The 18,712-nt window shown below is 45.3% G+C and overlaps 1 protein-coding gene across 1 annotated transcript in view; it reads left to right on the top strand.

Moving 5' to 3' along the window:
- Positions 1-1,057: 1,057 nt before the first annotated feature.
- The window catches only part of TSPAN18 (tetraspanin 18), a 126,885-nt gene continuing 109,230 nt past the window's right edge, over positions 1,058-18,712 (top strand). The window contains exon 1 of the mRNA XM_082316629.1: positions 1,058-1,171. The gene's annotated coding sequence lies outside the window, so the exon portion shown is untranslated. The remainder of the gene's footprint in view (positions 1,172-18,712) is intronic.

Below are 18,712 nucleotides of genomic sequence, written 5' to 3'. Positions count from 1 at the left end.
GAGCTATTTATTGTTACTCAGAGTAACAGCATTACTTCTGCACACTTTTTCCTCCCTCAATTTCTTTCCCTCCAACCCAGCGAGTACTTTTGTGAGCGTCAGGACCAGTGAAGCTTGATTTCCCTAGGAGACAGTTGAGTTGAACCCCCCTGTGGATTCCCTGGTGTCTGTTGGATGCCGTTGAACTCGGGATACAGTTGTCCTATGTGCAAGAGCAGTAAAAGAGATGACCTCCTCTACACAGTTATCTATTTTTCTGAAATTTGTAGTTGTCAAACTTAATTGAAATTGTTTAACTGGCTCAGAAGTTATTGGCATGCACACAGAGCATGACTGCATAAGCCATATTTCCTTAGGAAAGCAGGCTTAGGAGGGTTGGCTTTTCCCGTGTCACAAACATGGGCTCTTCGGTTGGTTTGGTATGCATTTTTGAAAGGCTTTCCAATCCCACAGTGCCATTCCTTGTTTGAAGTTCCTCTGACAGATCTCCGAATGCATTTAGGCAGCTCTCACCGAGATACCGGCCAACAAGTGACCTCCCACCTCCCTGGTCTTTCTCTTGCATCCCCGGGATCAGCCCCGGTGCATCAGAAGCCCATCAGGTGTTACGGGGGGCACCCTGGAGAGGGGAGCAGGCAGCTCTCCTTCCCCCGGTGCCTCCTGCGAGCCCCGGCGGCGGAGGGTCCCAGGCTGGCTGCCTCCGGGCCGCCCTCCCCGGGCTGCCGCTCCCGCACCCCCAGACGGCCGAGGAGCCGCCGCCGGCGCCCCTATGCCAGGGACGAGTGGCCAGGCTGCCTTTGGCGACTCCGGCCGAGGGCACCCGGGAAGTTTTCTGGCGAGGGACGGGGCAGACGAGGGGGGAAGGCGGGAGGAGCGGGGGGCGGCGGCGCGGCGGCCAGCGCCGCGCCCGGCCGCCGGGGCCGGGCCGAGGCGAGCGGGCGGGCGGGGCTGCGCCGGGCCGGGCCGGGCCGGGCCGGGCGGGGGCGGAGAAGGGGGCACGGCCGGGAGGTGGAGCCGGCTGCGCTGGCGGCTCTGGCGCTCCGCGGCGGCCGGGCACGGGGCGCGCTCGGCAGTGGGAGCCCAGCGCCGCCGGGAGCCGCCCGCCCGCAGCGCGGTCCGTCCCCGGGGAGCCGCCGCCGCGGGAGCCGCCTGCTGCTGCAGCCGCCGGCAGGTAAAGAGCCGGCCTTCGCTCCTCGGTGCCCCGGCCGTGCGCGGCAGCCTGTCCTCCGCCAGCCCTGCCGGGGGTCCCGTCCCCCTGCCAGGGCTGCCGGCTCCGGCTTGGCACCGCACCGCCCTCCCGCTGCCCTGGGACGCGGGGGGAGCGGGCTGGCGGCACCCACGGGAGGGGGCTCGCCTCCCCCCGCCGCCGCCTTGCGTCCCCGGGGGGGTGCGGGAGCGCCGTGGCTCCCCGGTGCCGCGCGTGCAAGTTTCTCGGGGCCGGAACGGCAGGCCGCCTGACGGAGCGCCGGCGAGGGAGCTGGCGGGGAGGCTCCCCGGCAGCCCCAGCCCGCTGAACTCGCCCCGCTGGTAACACCTCTGCGGGGTCGGGCCCCGGGGAGCCCCCCCTGGCCGGTACCCGGCAGCGCCTCAGAGCCTGCCCTCAATGTTTCTGTGTTATATTGCCCCCAGCCCCCCCGCGCCGGGAGCCCTTTTACTGGGAAGGCAAGCGGAGGGGCCGCTGGGTGCCTGGAGGCTGCGCCCGGGGCGCTCCGCCGTGCGCCGGCAGCGTTTTGGGGTGCGCCGCCACCCCTGAAGTTTGGATGAGGAGGGTGGGAGAGTTACCCGTCTTTCTGACTTCAGTCCTGTCCGGTAGGAATTTTCTCTTTCACACTTTGCTGATGGGCAAACTGCAATCCCTCCACCCTGGGTCGGTCCCCGCTTTTTGATGGAGACTTAGAGCTGCAACAACATGTTAGTGAGGTACCACCCCACTGAGATGTGTGGGTTTTATAGGCAGTACAGCTGGGCACTTAAAGTTTTATCATAACTTTTGTATTTAAATGTTGGAGTGAGTGAGTAGGCAGTATTTTCAGATGCATTGTACTTGGGTGGTTTTTTGTGAAGTCTGGTAATTGTAATTTCTTTTTTTCTCTAGCACTTCTGTCAGCAATTAGTAAGCTCAGCCTGATTACTGCTTGTATTTCTATAATAAGAGAAAATTTGAACACAATTAATAGACTGTAGGCACGTATTTCACTGAATAGCCAGTGGCTACCAAAGCTACTTGGGCAGAAGCGTGCTGGAGATGGCTGTGTGCCTGGCTGAGTATAGGCAAATTGTGAGCGCAGGCTTGCCCTGGGATTTTACTGGTGGATAAAAAGTGTGTGGAGTTATTAAAGAGTTGTTTTAATGCAACAGGACGTATCCAAGTCTTTGATGGATTCTACCAGTGAAATGATTATTTTGGTATTCAGTGCTTTTGTAAGGAGCGGCAGTTGTTCTGTCTCGAAAGTATACAAACTGAGAGCAAATGATAGGAATGTCGTTGGGAGAAATAGGTGCGTTCTTTGTCTTTTTCGTAATTTGGGGGGAATCTTTCAGATTTGACTGTGTAGCATCACGTACAGTTGCGCTTCTTTATCATCTGCTTTCACTGAAATATTTGTATAGCATGTTAAAATGATTCAAATGTTTGACCCTCCCTAGAAGGCAGTTAATGTTTCTGTATTTGTTGTGGCCGAGGTACAGCTTTTGTTGGCGTAAGCTAAAATACCATGCGATACAGTTGCCATGAATTTAAGCATAGCGGGGTGAGAAGAAGAAAGGAAGAGCTTTAACTTTTCTGAGATATTGCGGGCTGCCAGCAAAATCGAGATGAAATTTCTACCGATTGTCCCACCCGTTCTGCGAAGCAGACCTTTCCCACAAATTGCTTAGCCACCCCAGCTGCTGCGCACTTAAACCCGTGAGAGGTGCAGGTGAAGGGGTGGTTGTTCCTTGGGAAAGGGACAGGCGGAGGCGAGCCGTCGGTCGGCAGCCGGGAGGGTGGCGGGGGGATGCCCGGCGCGGTGCCCGGGGCGGGCCGCGACCCCCGTGCGGGGCCGGGGCCGGGGCCGGGGGAGGAGGGGGGCTCGGGTGGGTGATGCGGGCGGTTTCCACGAGAGGGCTTTCTTGCTGTGCCGTGTCAGCCCGGCTCTTCCAGCAGAGCCTGGGTAGCGCCGGCGGCCCCTCCGCTTGGTACGGAGGAGCAAGGTGAGCTTGGGGGTGGCTTTGCTCATAGGGCAAGTATTTCAGATTTCCTTTGTAAATTATGGGGAAATCCCTTTATTCCCTCTGGGGTGTGAGGATGAGACGTCCTGGGAAGAACACCAGTCTTCCGTTTCCAGGCTCGCTTAAAACTTAGAACAGATCCCAGCAACTTAATTTCCCCCCAGCGGAAACCGAGAAGAGGCTGAGTGTGTTTTTCGCAAGAGGAGTGGGGTCTGAGCGTTTGCATCCTCGCCTCAGCTGATGGCAATGAATGACTCTATCCTGGCGTGATCTCATTTTTGGCTGCTTTAACATGTATTATACTTCTCAGGGTGGGGCTGGGCGAAAGGGAAACGGGAATGTGTGCGTATGAAAATGCTGAGCTATCCTTAAGTCCTTTGCCAAGTTGCCTGTGTGTTGTTTAATCGAAATAATTTCATACACGCAGCATTGCAGATCTGTTTTAAAAGGCAGAAACTGTATCTGTAACCAGGAATAATACTGCAGTTCATAAAACATGAGTAACATCTGTTACTGTGACTTCAATTTGTTTCTCTCTCCTTGGAATAACCAAGTTGACAGCTCAGACAGTCAGGTTTAATGTCCTGTGCTAAACCTTTGGTCCTGCGTCCTGTGGCTAATTGTGACTCACAGAATCAATAAACCCAGCTCCTGCTCGGCTGCAGCAGCTCGACGGGGGAGCGGGAAGGGCTTCAAACCACCTCACTGCATGGAGCTAGTCCCTGAGAGCACACGATGGTGGACAAATTTGGGTTTCTCTAAAACTGAGTCTATCGTGTGCTTGCTGCTTTCAGTGCAGCAGAGCTGGCTGGGATCGTGGTGTTCTCTCAGCATTAGGGCTGAGCAAGTGAGAGAGAGGGTCTGCACTGCTGTAGGGGTAGTATTTTCCCTCCTAGCACCTTTTATCTTGCCTTAATCTATCCCAGGATGAATACTGTAGGCAGTTGAAGCAGAGCCATCTCGTGCTTTGATGTGTGTTTATTGGCTCTAGTGTCTCAGTCTCTTGCCTTTTTCTTTCTTTTTAAGTTAGGTTGCTCTCTTCCCACCCCACCTCCCCAAACAAAAAGAACTAGAGCAGAGGAGGCAAAAAGTGAATTAAGTGACTTCATATTTTTGTGAATGGGTTTTCTTGCTTTGCCCCTGCCTTCTTTGCTGCCTTCTGTAAGATCCCTTCATAATTAAAATATTATGACTATCCTTATGGTAGCCCTTCACTTGTGGCAAGGATCCTGATTTGACATCAATGCAAAAATACTAGTTTCTGGCATAAGGGCAGATGACATTTCATCAGATAGTGCATGCCCGTTTGTTTTTTTTTTAAACCACAGTGCTAAGACCATATGGGCAGATAATGAGTTTAAGCTGATAAACAGCTTACAGATTTGCCCAAATAAAGGACTTTCTTCCTAGAAGACACGTTTTCCTTTAAAATAAATAATGCAGTTCCTGTGTTTTTATTTAATTATCTTGAGTCTTGTCTGTTCTCACCAGGCTGCGGGAAAACAGACACAACTGCTCTGGGAACAGAAGCTACTGGATTTATGGGGCCGTGGGTCTTGCATGAGGAAGGACTTGAAAAGAGAAGTTCAGATGCTACAAAATTGAGGCTTAAGGTACATAAATAAGCAGATGGTGGTCCAAGTTGTTTTCGGAGAGTTTTGTGAGGTAGTGCATAGTTCTTGACATCTTGAAGATAAGTCATTGCATGAGGTGGTAGTAGGTTCAAGGTCTGTTTAGAAGCTATAAATAAAACAGATGAATATCTATACTCCTTACTAATCCTGTGAGGCTGTTGAAGCAGTCCTTGTTTGGGGGTAGTGTTGCAAGATAATCACTGCTTTTTGCTTTTTCAAGAGTTTTTGACTAATGTTAGTATGATTTTTTTGTTTGTTTAACTTAAACTGACTTATCAATAAAATGTGAGGGAAAGATTTTGGATCCATTTTTCTTGTTTTTTGAGTTAAAAAATGCAAGTAGTACAGGGAGCGTTGGAAAGTTGCTTTGGGAAGTGGAGGTCTGTAGTTTTCACTTCAAAATAGTGACTCAAAACCAAATAATATATTTGCAGGAGAGGACAAAGCCTGTGTATTTCTACCCCAAGATGCACAGGAATAAGCTGTTTGGGATCTGGAGTTGCTCATTCCCTCTTAAGCTATTTCTTTGGAGTTCTCTTTTTATTTTTTTTTTATTTTTTTTTTTTCCCCTTGGAAATGATTGCTAATCTTAACTGGAAGTAGCAAATGAAGGAGGAAAAAGGTTGTACAGAAAAATCATTTCACACAACTCCATTCTTTCTCATAATGCTTATTCCTTCTAAATTTCCTTAAATACTTTGTGTTTTCCTTTCCCTCTGTTCCCACCACTTCTCAGCACTGGGACGACTGCTGGACTTTAATTGTATTTCATATGAGGATATGTTCCAGATGTCTAGACCTTTGCTTTCTGATGGTCACTGCTATCTCATTTGTAATTTATGCGACAGCCAAGTTGCCTTTGGTCCTACCATTGCTCGTGACTACACAGTTCAGCATTCCTCTTGTGTCCGTTCCTTCCCCTGTGCCAACACTTGTTATTTTCTTTTCACTGCTCTTGCAGTCTTGAGTTTCCAAAATGGTGAATGAGTTATCCTATCCCTTAGTTCCAGAGGATTTGGGTGAATTCAGTGCCCATCAAATAGTTGATGGGACTTCTCCCCCTTCCCCCCCAACCTCTTGCCTTGGTGCATTTAGCAGCTGCTTTGCTGTTTATCATTTCTGCATTGGTAAAGATCTGTCATGGGCTAATTTAGTATAAATCGTCTGAGACTGAAAGAAGTGGCTATAGGAGGGTGGTGCATTGATTTTTTTTTTTTTTTTTTTGTTAACCATACCAGCTGCTAAACCAGTTTGTCAGCATGTTTTTATTTATTTTTGCATAGATAAGATTTAAAGAAACAAATGATAAAGATGTTTTACTCTTACAAATTGACCCCAAATGGGATTTGTTTCTGCGCCTCTGCCACCTTCTGTTCTCTAGCAATGGGCTTGAAGGATTTCTATTTTCCCAAAGTTTATAAGACGCAGCATATACCCTTCCAGGGCAGTGGAGCTGTGCTGGAGGTGCTGTCCTTCATTGATCTTCCTCAGAGCTAGAGGCAGAGAGGCTCAGTATCCTAGTGAGTTGTATATGTGTGATTTTTTTTTTTTTTTTTTTTTTGATCTGAATTGTCTCTGCAGGTGTCTTGATCCAGGAAGCTTTGGATGACCATATGCCTAATGTGAATGCTCATGTTTGGTGGACTGATATGCAGTGGATATTACATTACAATTGAGAGTATTCATGTAGTGTCAATTTACCCTCACCTCAATTTAAATTCAGTTAAAAGAAAACGAAAACCAGTATCTTGTCATTGTCCTTAGAGATGATGGAAGTGGGTTTTTGACTATCACAGGTTTTTAGTATGGGTCTTGTTTCTGCACAGGATCCCTCCTGTCTGTGTAGTCTCTCCAAGAAGGATTCCAACAATTGGGAAGTCTCTGGGTGTTCTTGTCCTTTGGGGCTTTTTTGGCCATCAGGATGTTCCCTTTGCTATATATTTACTGAATAAACCTGGTCTAAAATGGAAGTTTCCAGCTACTTGATAAATAAATTGACACGTTGCTGTAGAAGAGTAAATTCTTAAACCCAAATGAAGTTCAGATTTTTTAGACCAGTGTATCACTTCAGGAAGAAACAGAGGATGCTTTTGATGAAATAAACAGTGCTGAAACTGAATCTCGTCCATGTGCTTGATATTACTTGGTTCTGTGATTATTAAAGGGGCTGCACGATTTTGTGAATTAGGGCTTAGGTCTGAGTTTGCTCAGCTCAGCTGTTGATTGACTGTGTTTAGTTCATCTCTATTCCTGCCCTTTTGTCTCCCTCATTTAGTTGGCACATAGCCACGTTAGAGAGGGACTTTCTTGGAGTGCCTGTGTGGTGCCCAGTGTGATCTGAAGTCTGCCCTAGTTAGTCTTCTGGAAGCAGTGCAACCTGTATCCTCTTTACTCCCGATGTCTGTGATGTTAAGTGTCAGGACAAAACCTTACAGTGGTTGTTGATCCTGGGGAAGTGGAACTGAACCAAGCTGCTAACATGAAAAGTCATGTAGTATAGCAGAGGTAATAATAGCTCTAATATTCTTTCAGACTTCTCACTTGAGTCATAAACAGCTTTAAATACATTTTGTGCTGTCCCAGATGTCTGGAAAGGCAACAAGACAGATGAGCGGAATGGGGTATGGGACCATATGGTGACTTGTTGACTGTGGGTCATTGGCACAGCCTGGCAGGGGCTCAGGAGCTTAGAGGCCCTGGCTACAGCTCGGGTCGTATATACTGTGCATGATTACAGTACTGACTGTTTCTGCAGCTCTGTGCTTCTCATAAGGCTCACTGAAATTGTAATGCTAGCAGCTTTTTTTTCATGGCCCAATGCCCAGTTTGAAGAAGGGTGATTTTGGTCATGTTGCTAGACATACGTATTTATGGCCCTGTTTCATCTGTTGAATTTAATCTGTTGGGGTATTTTTAACATTATTATGGAAACAGTTACTATATTTACTCCTTACGAAAAGCTCAATGCATGACAGTCTATGAGGAAGGAGTTCTAGAGTAATAAAGATTGCAGTAAATGATGGTGTCTACACTTCTTCAGGAAAAACGGTCTAAATGAACCGACTGGCAGTTTGCCTGTTCTTGAGACATGGACATCACAGGGCACTGAACTGGAACACGCTATGCTGGGAAAGCAACAACAGGGTTCATTCTTGGCTCACTTGATGGCACATGTCATTTTCTTGGGGAGCGAAGAGAACCAGATCTTCTTGTACAGAGAGAGCTTATGCCTATACTGGGCTGGTTTCTCAGAACCTGTTTCTCATAGAAGTCTCTGGGACCTGTGTGTATCTTTCAGATGAACTTCTCAAAACCTGCTGCCAGGGTAAATGAGATAGCAGTATGGAAATTTAGTGGATTTTGGAATGCGAGTCACTGTCACTGTTGTCAATGTACTTATTTCTGTAATCATTTGAAAACAGCATGCTTTTTGATGTCAGTCTTGGATGATAATAATTGATGGGACTTATTAATGATAATAATGTGGTGGATCCACAATGGACACGTATGAGAAATAATTGAGAATAAACGATTGAATGTCTCAAAATGTTCTTACGAGGGGTGGACTTGAGATCTGATGTATTTTTGAACTGCTGACTACCCCTTGTTCCTGCTAATGTCAGAGGGGATTCTCGGAGCTGCTTAGAATGAGGTGCTTATTTTGTGTTGATCAACAAAGCTTTTGCTTCTGATGGGAATATGGCTGAAGCACAGACACATAACAGGGATTTTCTAGAGTTGCACCAAGCTGCTTTTCAGAATAAGATACAGGAGAAGCTGGGAGCTAGTTCTGGAAATGCTTGAGGCTGGAAGCACCAATAGATCTCTTTGACCTACGTTTTGCTTTGGCAGCCTGAGAATTGACAGCGTAATACTTTGCTGATGTGATGAATGACTCTGGGTTCACAGTCTTGAAAAAAGACCTTCCAAACTGATAAGGATTTCAGCTTACAGTGATGCTTTGCCAATTAAAAACTGATTCTCTTCTTTTAAATGTTAAGAGAAACATTGGTCAGGAGCAACAGTCTGATGAGATTAAGAATAGGGTTTCCCAGAGACTGGCTGGATTAAGACTTTTTGTTTTGTTTTGTTTTGACACACACCCCCCCCCCCCCCCCTTCTTCACTGTGCTGAAGGGAGCAGAAGGTTTCATGCTTTGCATTTTGTGTGTTCATATTTTGATACTGCAGTGGGGAGGGCTTGGCAGGAGAAGAATCAGAGTTTAGTTTAAAAACATTAATTTTCTTTGTTAATGCCGCTGCAGATATAGTTCCAAGTTTCAGTTTGTAGTGGATTTCTTGTATTTCTGTAATGTGATGCTCTTTGGGAACAGCTTTGAAGCTCTGCACTAGCCTTGGGGAGCAGAGGGCATTGGGGGGGGGAGCTGGACTTTCACTCCCAAGTCCTGTCACTGCTTTTACTGATCAGAACTGAGAGGTGCAAATGCCAGCATCACTAACACCAGCCCGCTGTAGGGCCTCTTTGGCTCTGGGCAAGTTGCGTTGCTTTTCTGAGCATCTGCTTCGCCAGCTGTGAAAATGAAGGCAGTACCCCCAGCATGTGGGTATGATGAACATTCTTGTTAGCTAACGGTAAAGGGCATTGGAACTGTGAAGCGTCATGGGTTGTTGTTTGAAAGTGTGAAGGTTTAAAAGAGTGTAAGCCACAAGCTTGCATCTTTGTTAGGGAAGAGAAGTAGTAACTGGGGGTCCCTCTGGGGCAACAGGGGCAAAGGATTTGTGGGGAAGAGGAGGAATTTGTCTACAATGGAGGACCTGAGTGAGAAGTATGCCTCGTTCTAACCTTTTACACAAGGCCTAGATGGATTTACTTGGAGCTTTGTAAAGCGTCTGTCCAGGGCTGGATTTTGCCCTCATACCACAGGGTGATGCAGTTGCATTTCCTTTTGTTGTTTTTCCAGTTTCCCCCCTCCACACACTTGCTTTTTATGATCAAAGCTCCATTCTTTAAGATATGCCAACACCTTGTAATAATGCTCAGAAGATTTCCTGTGGGGAACAGTTCTGATTAGACACCGAGGAATTCTTTAATTCTCTTCATACTTCTTACTATTAGGAACATCTTGTTGATAAAAGGTGCAGCTTTTTTCCCTTGCTGTTGCTACCTTTTCTTTGGATCCCCTTCTTCCCAGGCACTACGCCTATTCTTTATGCTCTCCCGTTGTCTTGTCTTATATAAACTCGGTTCCTTGGTTCTTGCATTCAGTTCATTCTTTTATCTTCTACAGCACTCAATGAATGCTTAAAAATAATAAATATTAATAATAGGGCTCTTTGAACCAGCAGGTTCTTTGCTGCTTAAACTCACCTTTTCCTGCTGCTTATCCCCTATTAAAAGTTGCTATAATCTGCAGATTATAGCTGTAATAATTTCTGCAGCAGCGGCTGGGTTTGCGACAAGCGTAGGATTATAGCTCCAGGTGGGGAAGTGGCAGCAGGAGCAGAGATCCTCAAAGGCACAAAGATGTTGTTTCAATTGAAATATTCTTAGCAATAAGGGAAGAGAAGCCAAAAAATTTAGTGTGGGAATGGAGCTATTTATCTAAATAGCCCTTCTTACACAGGTTTCCATGGTGTGTCAGTGACCTATATAGGATAATCCTGTACTGCACATAAAATCCTGTGTTTAAAAGAAGAAAAGCATTCTTTCTGGAGAACATAGTTTAAGAAGGCTGTACTTCTGGCAATGCTTTCAAGCCAATTCATAGGAAGCGTCTTAAATCAGCAAGACAAACTGTGAGATACATCTGCGATATTACTGTATGTTTTCTTTTAATTCCCTCTGCAGACAGGTTTACCACTCCTTAGAGCTATGGAAGAAAAAGATGCTGTCTGTCCCAGTGCATAAAGTTGTCCACATAATGTACAGGCCAGGCTCTGAAGCTTTTGCCACACACGTATGTATATGCACACGCTCTTTTGGACATCAGCAACATTTTTACTGTCTCGAATCACACAGACTAAGGAACGAATAAAGTAAACAAGAACGGAGCGTGTGAGGTTTTCCCACCACACCTCCTTTCCTCTGTTTTAACAATACAAACTGCTGGTTTAGGAGAAGAAGAGAGAATCCTGAGGTGTCAGGGTAAACTTCAGGAAACTTTTTCTTCTACACAGTGTTGGCTTGGCCCTACTTAGGGGAGGCGAGCTGTTTTATAAGCAGAACCTCTGTTGGGTGGGTTGCTTCCAGGCTTATGTCTTCAGCAGAAACCACAGTAGTTACTACTTGAGGCTAGGACTGGCTGGGAGTTTTTCAAGGAAACAATTTGCCTGCAGAAAATGCTGATTTATTGAAACCAGTACCGCTTTGCGGGAAAGGGTTGGTCTCCACTTAGTTCTCCTTGGGTGGATTTCTTGCATTTGGGATAGAATTTCTTAGTCAAAACAGAGATGCTGGTTAGGAGCCAAGTGGTTTGTGTTTTTCACCTATGCTGTCATAAATCCAAAACAGGGTCCTGAAAGCAGGTTTCCTACATGCCAGAAATGTATGTCCTAACCACAGGACTGCTGTTCTAGAGCACATGGGTTTTTGCATGAAGGATTCCAAGGTGGATTCCAAACCTTTATCCCTATGTAGAACGAAAAAATATCTTAAGTCTGAAAAAATATCTTAAGTCTCAAAAGATGTGGTGGGATGAGAAACTAAGTTCCCATCCAGGTGTCCTTGCTGTCTTTCCTCACTGGTTCTGCAGGTTTGTGTCTCCCCTGGATGTGCTCTTCATGGAGTGGAGTGAAGAATCTCTTGAGACCTCGGCAAAATAATCAGCATGTTAGTCACAGGAGGAGAGTGACTGACCCTGAAGCACTGCCGGTGTATTTTGGCAGGGTCAAGGCTATACAAGGCTATATAGCTCCTAAACCCCATCTTTCTCTGAGGAATATTATTAGAAAAGCACCTTAAGCAGCCAAGGAAAATATAGCTGAACGCTGCTGATATGTTTGTGCCTGGGCCATTATTGTTGGGCAGGGTAGGAAAAATAATGCTTAGGGCAAGAGAGGAGCTTCTTGGAACAGGATGAAACACTCTCCCACTGGTTTGATTGCAGTGAGCTCAGCAAAGGCAGGGGTAACACGTGGTTTCAGTAATAGGCCTCTTTCTTCCAATTTCTTCTCTCCCCTTGTTTTATGGAGAGGACAGGAAAGTGGTTCTCTCTTCATCCTTTCTTAATTCTCCTTGGAGAGTGAGGAGATAACAGGAAGAAAGCCAGAAGGGGATCTCAGATAAGCTAGGCCTGTGCTTAGCCAGGGCATTTGTTCTCTGTGGTTGCTCTCTGCGTCATCAAAGACCCTGGATCTGGTTGTTCCAGGGCAGCTCAGCCACCTGAACCCTGATGCGCTGTGTGCTGCTTGGCTGCTGAGGGGAGCTTTCAGGGGCTTCCTCTGTCGTAAAAGGTGGGATTGCAAAATTGAGAGGCACACTCCGGTTCTGATTGTATGAGAATGCCACTTTGCCTTTACTTTGTATTTTGTTCCCCCTCCTTTTAAAAAGGGAGGAAAAAAAGGCTGGGGGTTGAAGCTTCATCTAGGCAAAGGCAAAACACTCCTCTTAAAGGCAAAACATTCCAGGCCCTTGCTGTGTATTTGAGGTTTAAATAACGGGAGTTTCCTGTTTCCAAGAAGCCAAGTGTATCCTCAGATGGTCTCTGCTACCCTGTTTTAAGAAGACTTTTGTTCATCTTGTGGTAGATGAGGAGTCTGAGCTTGCCCTTTTGGTTTCACCCCTCCTTCTCCTTCAAATTAAAGAAAGAGGCATAAGGTGTGTTCATAGCACACAGAAGCATGGGGCAGCAGAAGGCTTGAGCTAGTGGAAACCAGAACCAGGATCTCCATACAGCTCTGCTGGCTGTAGCAGAGAGGAATCCACAACACACATTCAACTCTGGAAATCATACATCAAAGCACTCCTGGATGTGAGATGAGCTCCAATGTGTCTGCCCCCCAGGCAGAGATGCAGACCCCAGATACGGAGTGTTTGAAAGAACAAATAGAAACACCATAAGCCTTGCTTTTATGTTCTTTTGGTGATAAAAAGGCAATACTTATTTTCAAATATTAGATGACAATAATATCTTAATATGTTTTCACAAAAAATACTTCTTTTAATCAAATCTAAGTCTTCTATCTTTGACTGGAATATCAGCAGCTTTCTGCCTCTTGCTGCTTCTGGTTACAGTCATTAAAAGAACCTCCAAAGGAACTTCTAAGAGGCTGATTGCTAAAGTTCCTTAGATCCCCAGGAGGATGAAGGTAAGCTGCTGCTTTTCTTCAGAGGTTTAGACTGTTAATGACAGCTGGCATTTGGGAATTATATAAGACCTTTTTAAGGAGTAGAAAAGTCAGTTTGCGTCTTCTAGTCAGTGAATGACCAAACTTTGCATCCATTTCATGTCCATATTTGTTAAGTATATGTAGTAATAAGTATATGTAAATTATTGAGAAAAGCAAGCTATAGATCTAAGACTTCACTCTTTTCTTCTTCTGAATCAGGGATGGAGAACTGAAAAAAATCAGGTTAGTGTGAAAATAGTTCCAGTAAGCTGAGAACTTAGATGTATGGTTGAGCCACACTGCAAATTTGTCCTGTTCATATAAGGACAGACACTAGGATAGTGTTGTGGAGGGTTTGCCAGAACCCAGATCAGGGCTGCATGCCCCTGTTGTTCCCTGAGATTGACTTGCAAAATCCTTTCTGTGGCTGGAGCTGTATTCATGTGGGCTTCACTGTTGCAGTCTAGGACTGGTCATTTAAACCTGAAGGAGCCCAAAAGAAGCCATGTAGTGGATCTGTTTCCCTTAGCATGCTACAACATTACACCTGTAGACTGTTCTTTAACATGAAGCGGCAAGCTTTGATTCTTTGTGAAGTGCAACAGTATGGAGTGGGACCAAACATTGATTTTTAAATGGAATATGATTAAATGTAAGAGCGCCTAAGTCTATCTTGCAGCTTTGTAGGTAACTCTGCATGGACAAGATTTGTCACTTCCTTCGCCTTTCCTGTTCTACTCTCCCTGAGCTTTTTAACTTGTGATGAATTCTGCCTAGTAAAGCAAGGATTTGTCCACATACACTGTTGTTCAGCAAGGAGGTGGTGAAACAGATGCAGTTGTTGAAACTGATAAGGTAATTTTCTCACCCTTCCAATAACTGTAAATGCGTTCGAAAGAGGATTCGCATTGCTAGTAGCATTTGTTATTGTGTGTATACTCCTAGACATAAATCAGAGATTGACTGGCGGGTAATGAAACAGTGCAGCATGCCTGAGTGAACAGATTGGGCAGGCATCTGAACTATCCATGTACTAGCCCACCAGCATGAGTCTGTTGCTCAGAATTTTTCTGGCAGATGTAGCCTCTCTATTTTGTGCCACAGTGATTACCTACCACTTGTTTATGGAGTTTCTGCGTGGTCCACATTATCTGAACATCTCACAGTTGCAAATGGATTGTATCTTTGTAGCACCTTTTTGAGGCAGAGCATCCTGTTTACCAATTCCCATTTTACTGATGTAAGTGGAATCTAAATGACTTGCTGAGGGTGTCACAGGGAACTTGTAACAGACTAGAAAATAAGAAATCTTGCTTTTAAGGAAGAGCCAGAGTCACTCTTTCTTCCTTCATAGCACCTATCCAGTTTTGCTCCTAGAAAAGATATCTTGGGTTTAAAAAATGTGGAGGGAATATTTCCTGTATTATAGGAGGATTTTTCCCAGCTAAATAAATTGCTTGCTTTGCTGTTCTCTTGGAGCCAAATATCCCATATAGCTCAGTGATATGTTGTTAAGGTGGTCTTTTGATGGTGTTAATTGTGCATTTACTAAATTTGGATAGAGTACCTTTTTCTCTGTAAATGAAGCTCTGTTTGTGGGTTGGTTTTTTGGGGGGGGAGGCGGGGGAAGTGTTGTTTGGTTGGTTGTTTCTCAAAGAGGAATAAAGATCTTCTGAAGTTTTGGAAGGACTGGGGTGGGAGGAGGTGGGTTCTTACCTCAGCCAATATAGTCAATATTTTGTGGTTTGGGATATGCATTAGAGCGTGGGAGACTACAGGTCATGGCCCTGAGATCTGAGCCTCCTTTTTCCCATCGTACTGCAGTGCACTCACTGCTACTCCTGCTTTCTTTTGAATGCCAACTTTTGACTTTTTAAACTTTCTTAGAAGTGTGCACGGGTTTATAACAAGTATTTTCCATGGAACAGACTGGCTTTTTCAGACTGTTTATCCCCAAAAAAGTGTTTGTGGAGAGGATCTAATCAGGCCTAATAGTCCTTAAGAAGTTAGTGACTCCTTGAGTCCTACCATTTAGTGGTATCTGAGGAGTGATGTGGTCCTGAAGCATTTGCCTGTTTTCGCTGCAGCAATCCTAATCAAAGCCACGAAGTGAGATGGCTGCTTTGTCCGCCCTGAGGCACTCCTGGGCACTTCCTTGAGAAAGCGATTTTCTTTGGAGTTGTTAAAAAGGCACACGCTGTAAAAAAACCAAACAACAAAAAACCAAACCAAACTTCCCAGGCACAGGTGTGGAGCTGCTGAGTATTAATGCCAATTGTACAGTTCAAAATCACAGCTTTGTTCTTGAGATTGTAATAGCATTAAAAAAATTCAGCCTTGATCTTGATGAGAGCTCAAGTCCCCAAGCTTGTGTTGAATCAGGGTCAAGGTTTTTAATTTGTTCATTCTTCAGAGATGCTGAGTACCTTCCATGGCAGCTGGAATTAGTGGGGGCTGTGCATGCTCAGCGTTTTGGAAGGAAAACAGTGTGTGCGTATGTTGTGAGCTGTGATGTACAGAAGCCAGGATCTCTAGGGGGGTTGCAGTATCTAAGATGATGCCCCTGTAGTTGTTTCTTAATTAAACCCCAGACACTTTACATGGCTTCTCTTGAACTTCAGGACTCTGCTTTTCTTGAGCATATTTGAGACTTCTAGCCTGGCAACTCCTCGGAGCTTTCTATTAAGGTATTAAGGGGAGGAAAACCAGTTGGTTGCCTCAAGCTGAGGAGGAAATGCTAGACTTGAAGGATTATCTCAGTGCAATGAATTTTAAAGACTTTTTGCTATACATGTGTGGAAAGCTATCAAAATGCTAAAGGTTCTGCTGTCTTTTTTAACCCTTTCAACATACAGAGCTGTTTGGAGGGGTGGTGAGAATGATGTTGTTCAACTGCAAAAGGACAGTCCAGCCAGAAATTAAGTTTTAAGTAGCTTTTAATCTGTTAGCCGCAATTTCTCCCAAGGAAGAAGGATGCACCCATCATTTGGACAGAACAATTCTGTAGGCTCAGTTGAGCCAATCTGCAGGTGTGATGTAGGTCAGGTACTCCCTGCAGCCAACATCCTACAGGAAAGGCTAGCACAGGGCTGAGGAGCTCCATCCCCCTAAAAAACCTGAAGTCGGAACCAGGTTGCTGTGGCTGGATGACTGCTGCAGCCCCTTCCTGGGACTCAGGGAGCAGGCTGGAGGCTTGGTGCTTCTCCACCCAGTTTTTGGGACGCGCACCCTGCCCGCAGTGTCGTGGATGCCTCTGTTGTGTGAGTGGTCTGTGTGGCTGCTGGGGCATGGGGAGTTCTGCCACCGCCAGAGCAACTCATCTGGTCAGGTATGTACCTGAGAGGCCCTGGGAGGGGATGGATCATCCTACCTGCGGCAGGTTGAACACGTCTCCCACAGTAGTGCAGGCATGTCCTCTGTTTGCTTACTCTAGCTTTTCACCAAGGAGACTCTGATTCTCCTGGCTATCTTGCCTCACCATCCTAACCAAGGGAAGGTGTGGGCTCTAGGTGGACACGCAGATCAGAGCATTGTGTATGTTTGCTACGTGGCAGCTGTGACCTGGGCAGCAAGGCTTGTCTCAGATGCTGAGCAGATACTGTCTTTGCAGTAGCTCTGTGCTGCTGTGGCTACCCTGCTGTTGCTGCCCAAAGCAGCTGGGCTGGTGAAGTCTGCACAGGAGGCAAGCAGGCATCTTCATCTGGGGATACTATCTGTATCTGTGAGGAACTTCTGTTCCATTTATTTAGGTTTTTGGCTGAGGTTTTTGACATGTTAGGAATATCTCATTCAACTATACAGAGATTCTGTTAATGTTCTGCTTTGGAGACAGGTAAATACTTGGATAACTGGCGATATAAATAACTGAAATTGTGAGTGCTATTAAACCCATGAGACTCAGTCATTCCTTTAGCTGTCTCTAAAATATCTTAGAGCAATGGGTCTGTCTGTGCTTATCTTGTTAATCAGGACTAGCCAGGCAATTTCAGCCCCCAGGAGAGCCCGAATCACTCTGCTGCAGGGTTATCTTTGCCATTAAGGTTGTGGATTTCGGGTTTCAATGAACTTTCATTGTGTTTTTTTGTTTTTTGTTTTTTTTTTTGGTTTTTTTTTTTTTATTCTTTTTAAGGCATATTTACTGTTAAATATTAGCTGCCAGCTTATTTCATATCTTCAAAGCCTCAGTGTTTTCCATTTTGCAGCTGAAGAGTATGGTTGCCAACACATACCACCTGGGGGCAGGAGCAAGGGCAGGCAGTATAAAAAGGATTGCTGCAGGGATCTGTTTGGGGTTGGTACTGGGGGGCATCAGATGAAGCAAGGTAAAGGGACTGGATAGCAGTGAGAGACTGTGGAATAGGCTTTTCCTTTCTCATTCAGAATGAGTATGATGAGGTATTGCTTTGCTTCAGGCATCCTAAGCAAGATTGGATAGGACACTGGGGAAATCAGCTTTAGGGAAAACTGTTTCGACTTGGATTGTTCTAAATGTTATGAAGATATGGCTGGTGCATAGTGCACTAAGCATTGGGGTACTTGTGACATCTAGTATGAGTGGTGACCAGGATTTCCTGTGTGGCTTTTAGCAAATTTATTAATTTGAGACAGTGTGTGTGTATTTATATATCTGGGAGAAGGAACAGATATTCTCCCCCTGTCCCCTTTGTATTTTTCCCAGCATGGACAGTTGCAATCTGCTTGTCAATCTCATGTATACTTAAAGGCTGTTCTCGGCAGATTCTTCTTTCTCAGATTCTTACATTTCTCAATGGGTGGCTTTAGTTATTGCAAACAATACCTTTTAATAAGAAATTATTCCCCCTGAAATGTTTGTGATCACTGGAAAAAATCTCATTACCTTTTTCTAACTTAGAGTTACTTGTTTTCTTGCACAAAGTATATTTTGCTTAATCTTGAAAACTTAAGATTGCATGCATAAATAGACAGCTCTTATTGTGTCCATAGTTGTTTTGCAGACAAAAATCTTAAACTGTGCAACAGCTTTGCAGTTTCCATTTTTTTTTTTGTGTATGTAAAGAGAAGGGAGCCTGAGCTGCATTCTTTCACCACAACCCCTTCTTCCATGCTAGAAGATGAAGGTATTGGCAGTGGGAAAAGCGGGATTTACAGAGGAATGTATGTACATGACACATCAACCTCACTTCTGTGATTAAGTATGCAGTTAATCTCTTCAGATTAAATACTAAATACAAATGCAAAACAAAATCCTCTACTATTTCTGAAGAAACATGCCACTTACAGTTGGGCTTTTGGATGAGCCTGTGAAGCAGGTTGCTGGGCTGGCCAAAGGGGTAGTGGGATATGCAGGCATGGTCTGTGAAGGGTGTTTATTGCAAGGGGATGGGTCACCCCCTTTGAAAGAAAGCAGTGCAGGTGTTTGTTTTATTTAGGGTTGCCTTGGGAGAGTAATTCTTGTGCAGAATAGAAGAGGAATCTCTGGCTTATTCCTTTTATTTTTTTAATTGCCTACATAATTTAAAAGCCCTAGTTCTCCTTTCTGTTGACTGAATGAGGAAAGAAGGGGTGCTGAAATGCTGATTGTCTGAAACTACAGTCTAA

Source organism: Platalea leucorodia (genome assembly GCF_965183815.1).
Source record: "Platalea leucorodia genome assembly, chromosome: 7".
NCBI lineage: Eukaryota > Metazoa > Chordata > Aves > Pelecaniformes > Threskiornithidae > Platalea > Platalea leucorodia.
This window is presented reverse-complemented; position numbering and strand designations above follow the sequence as displayed.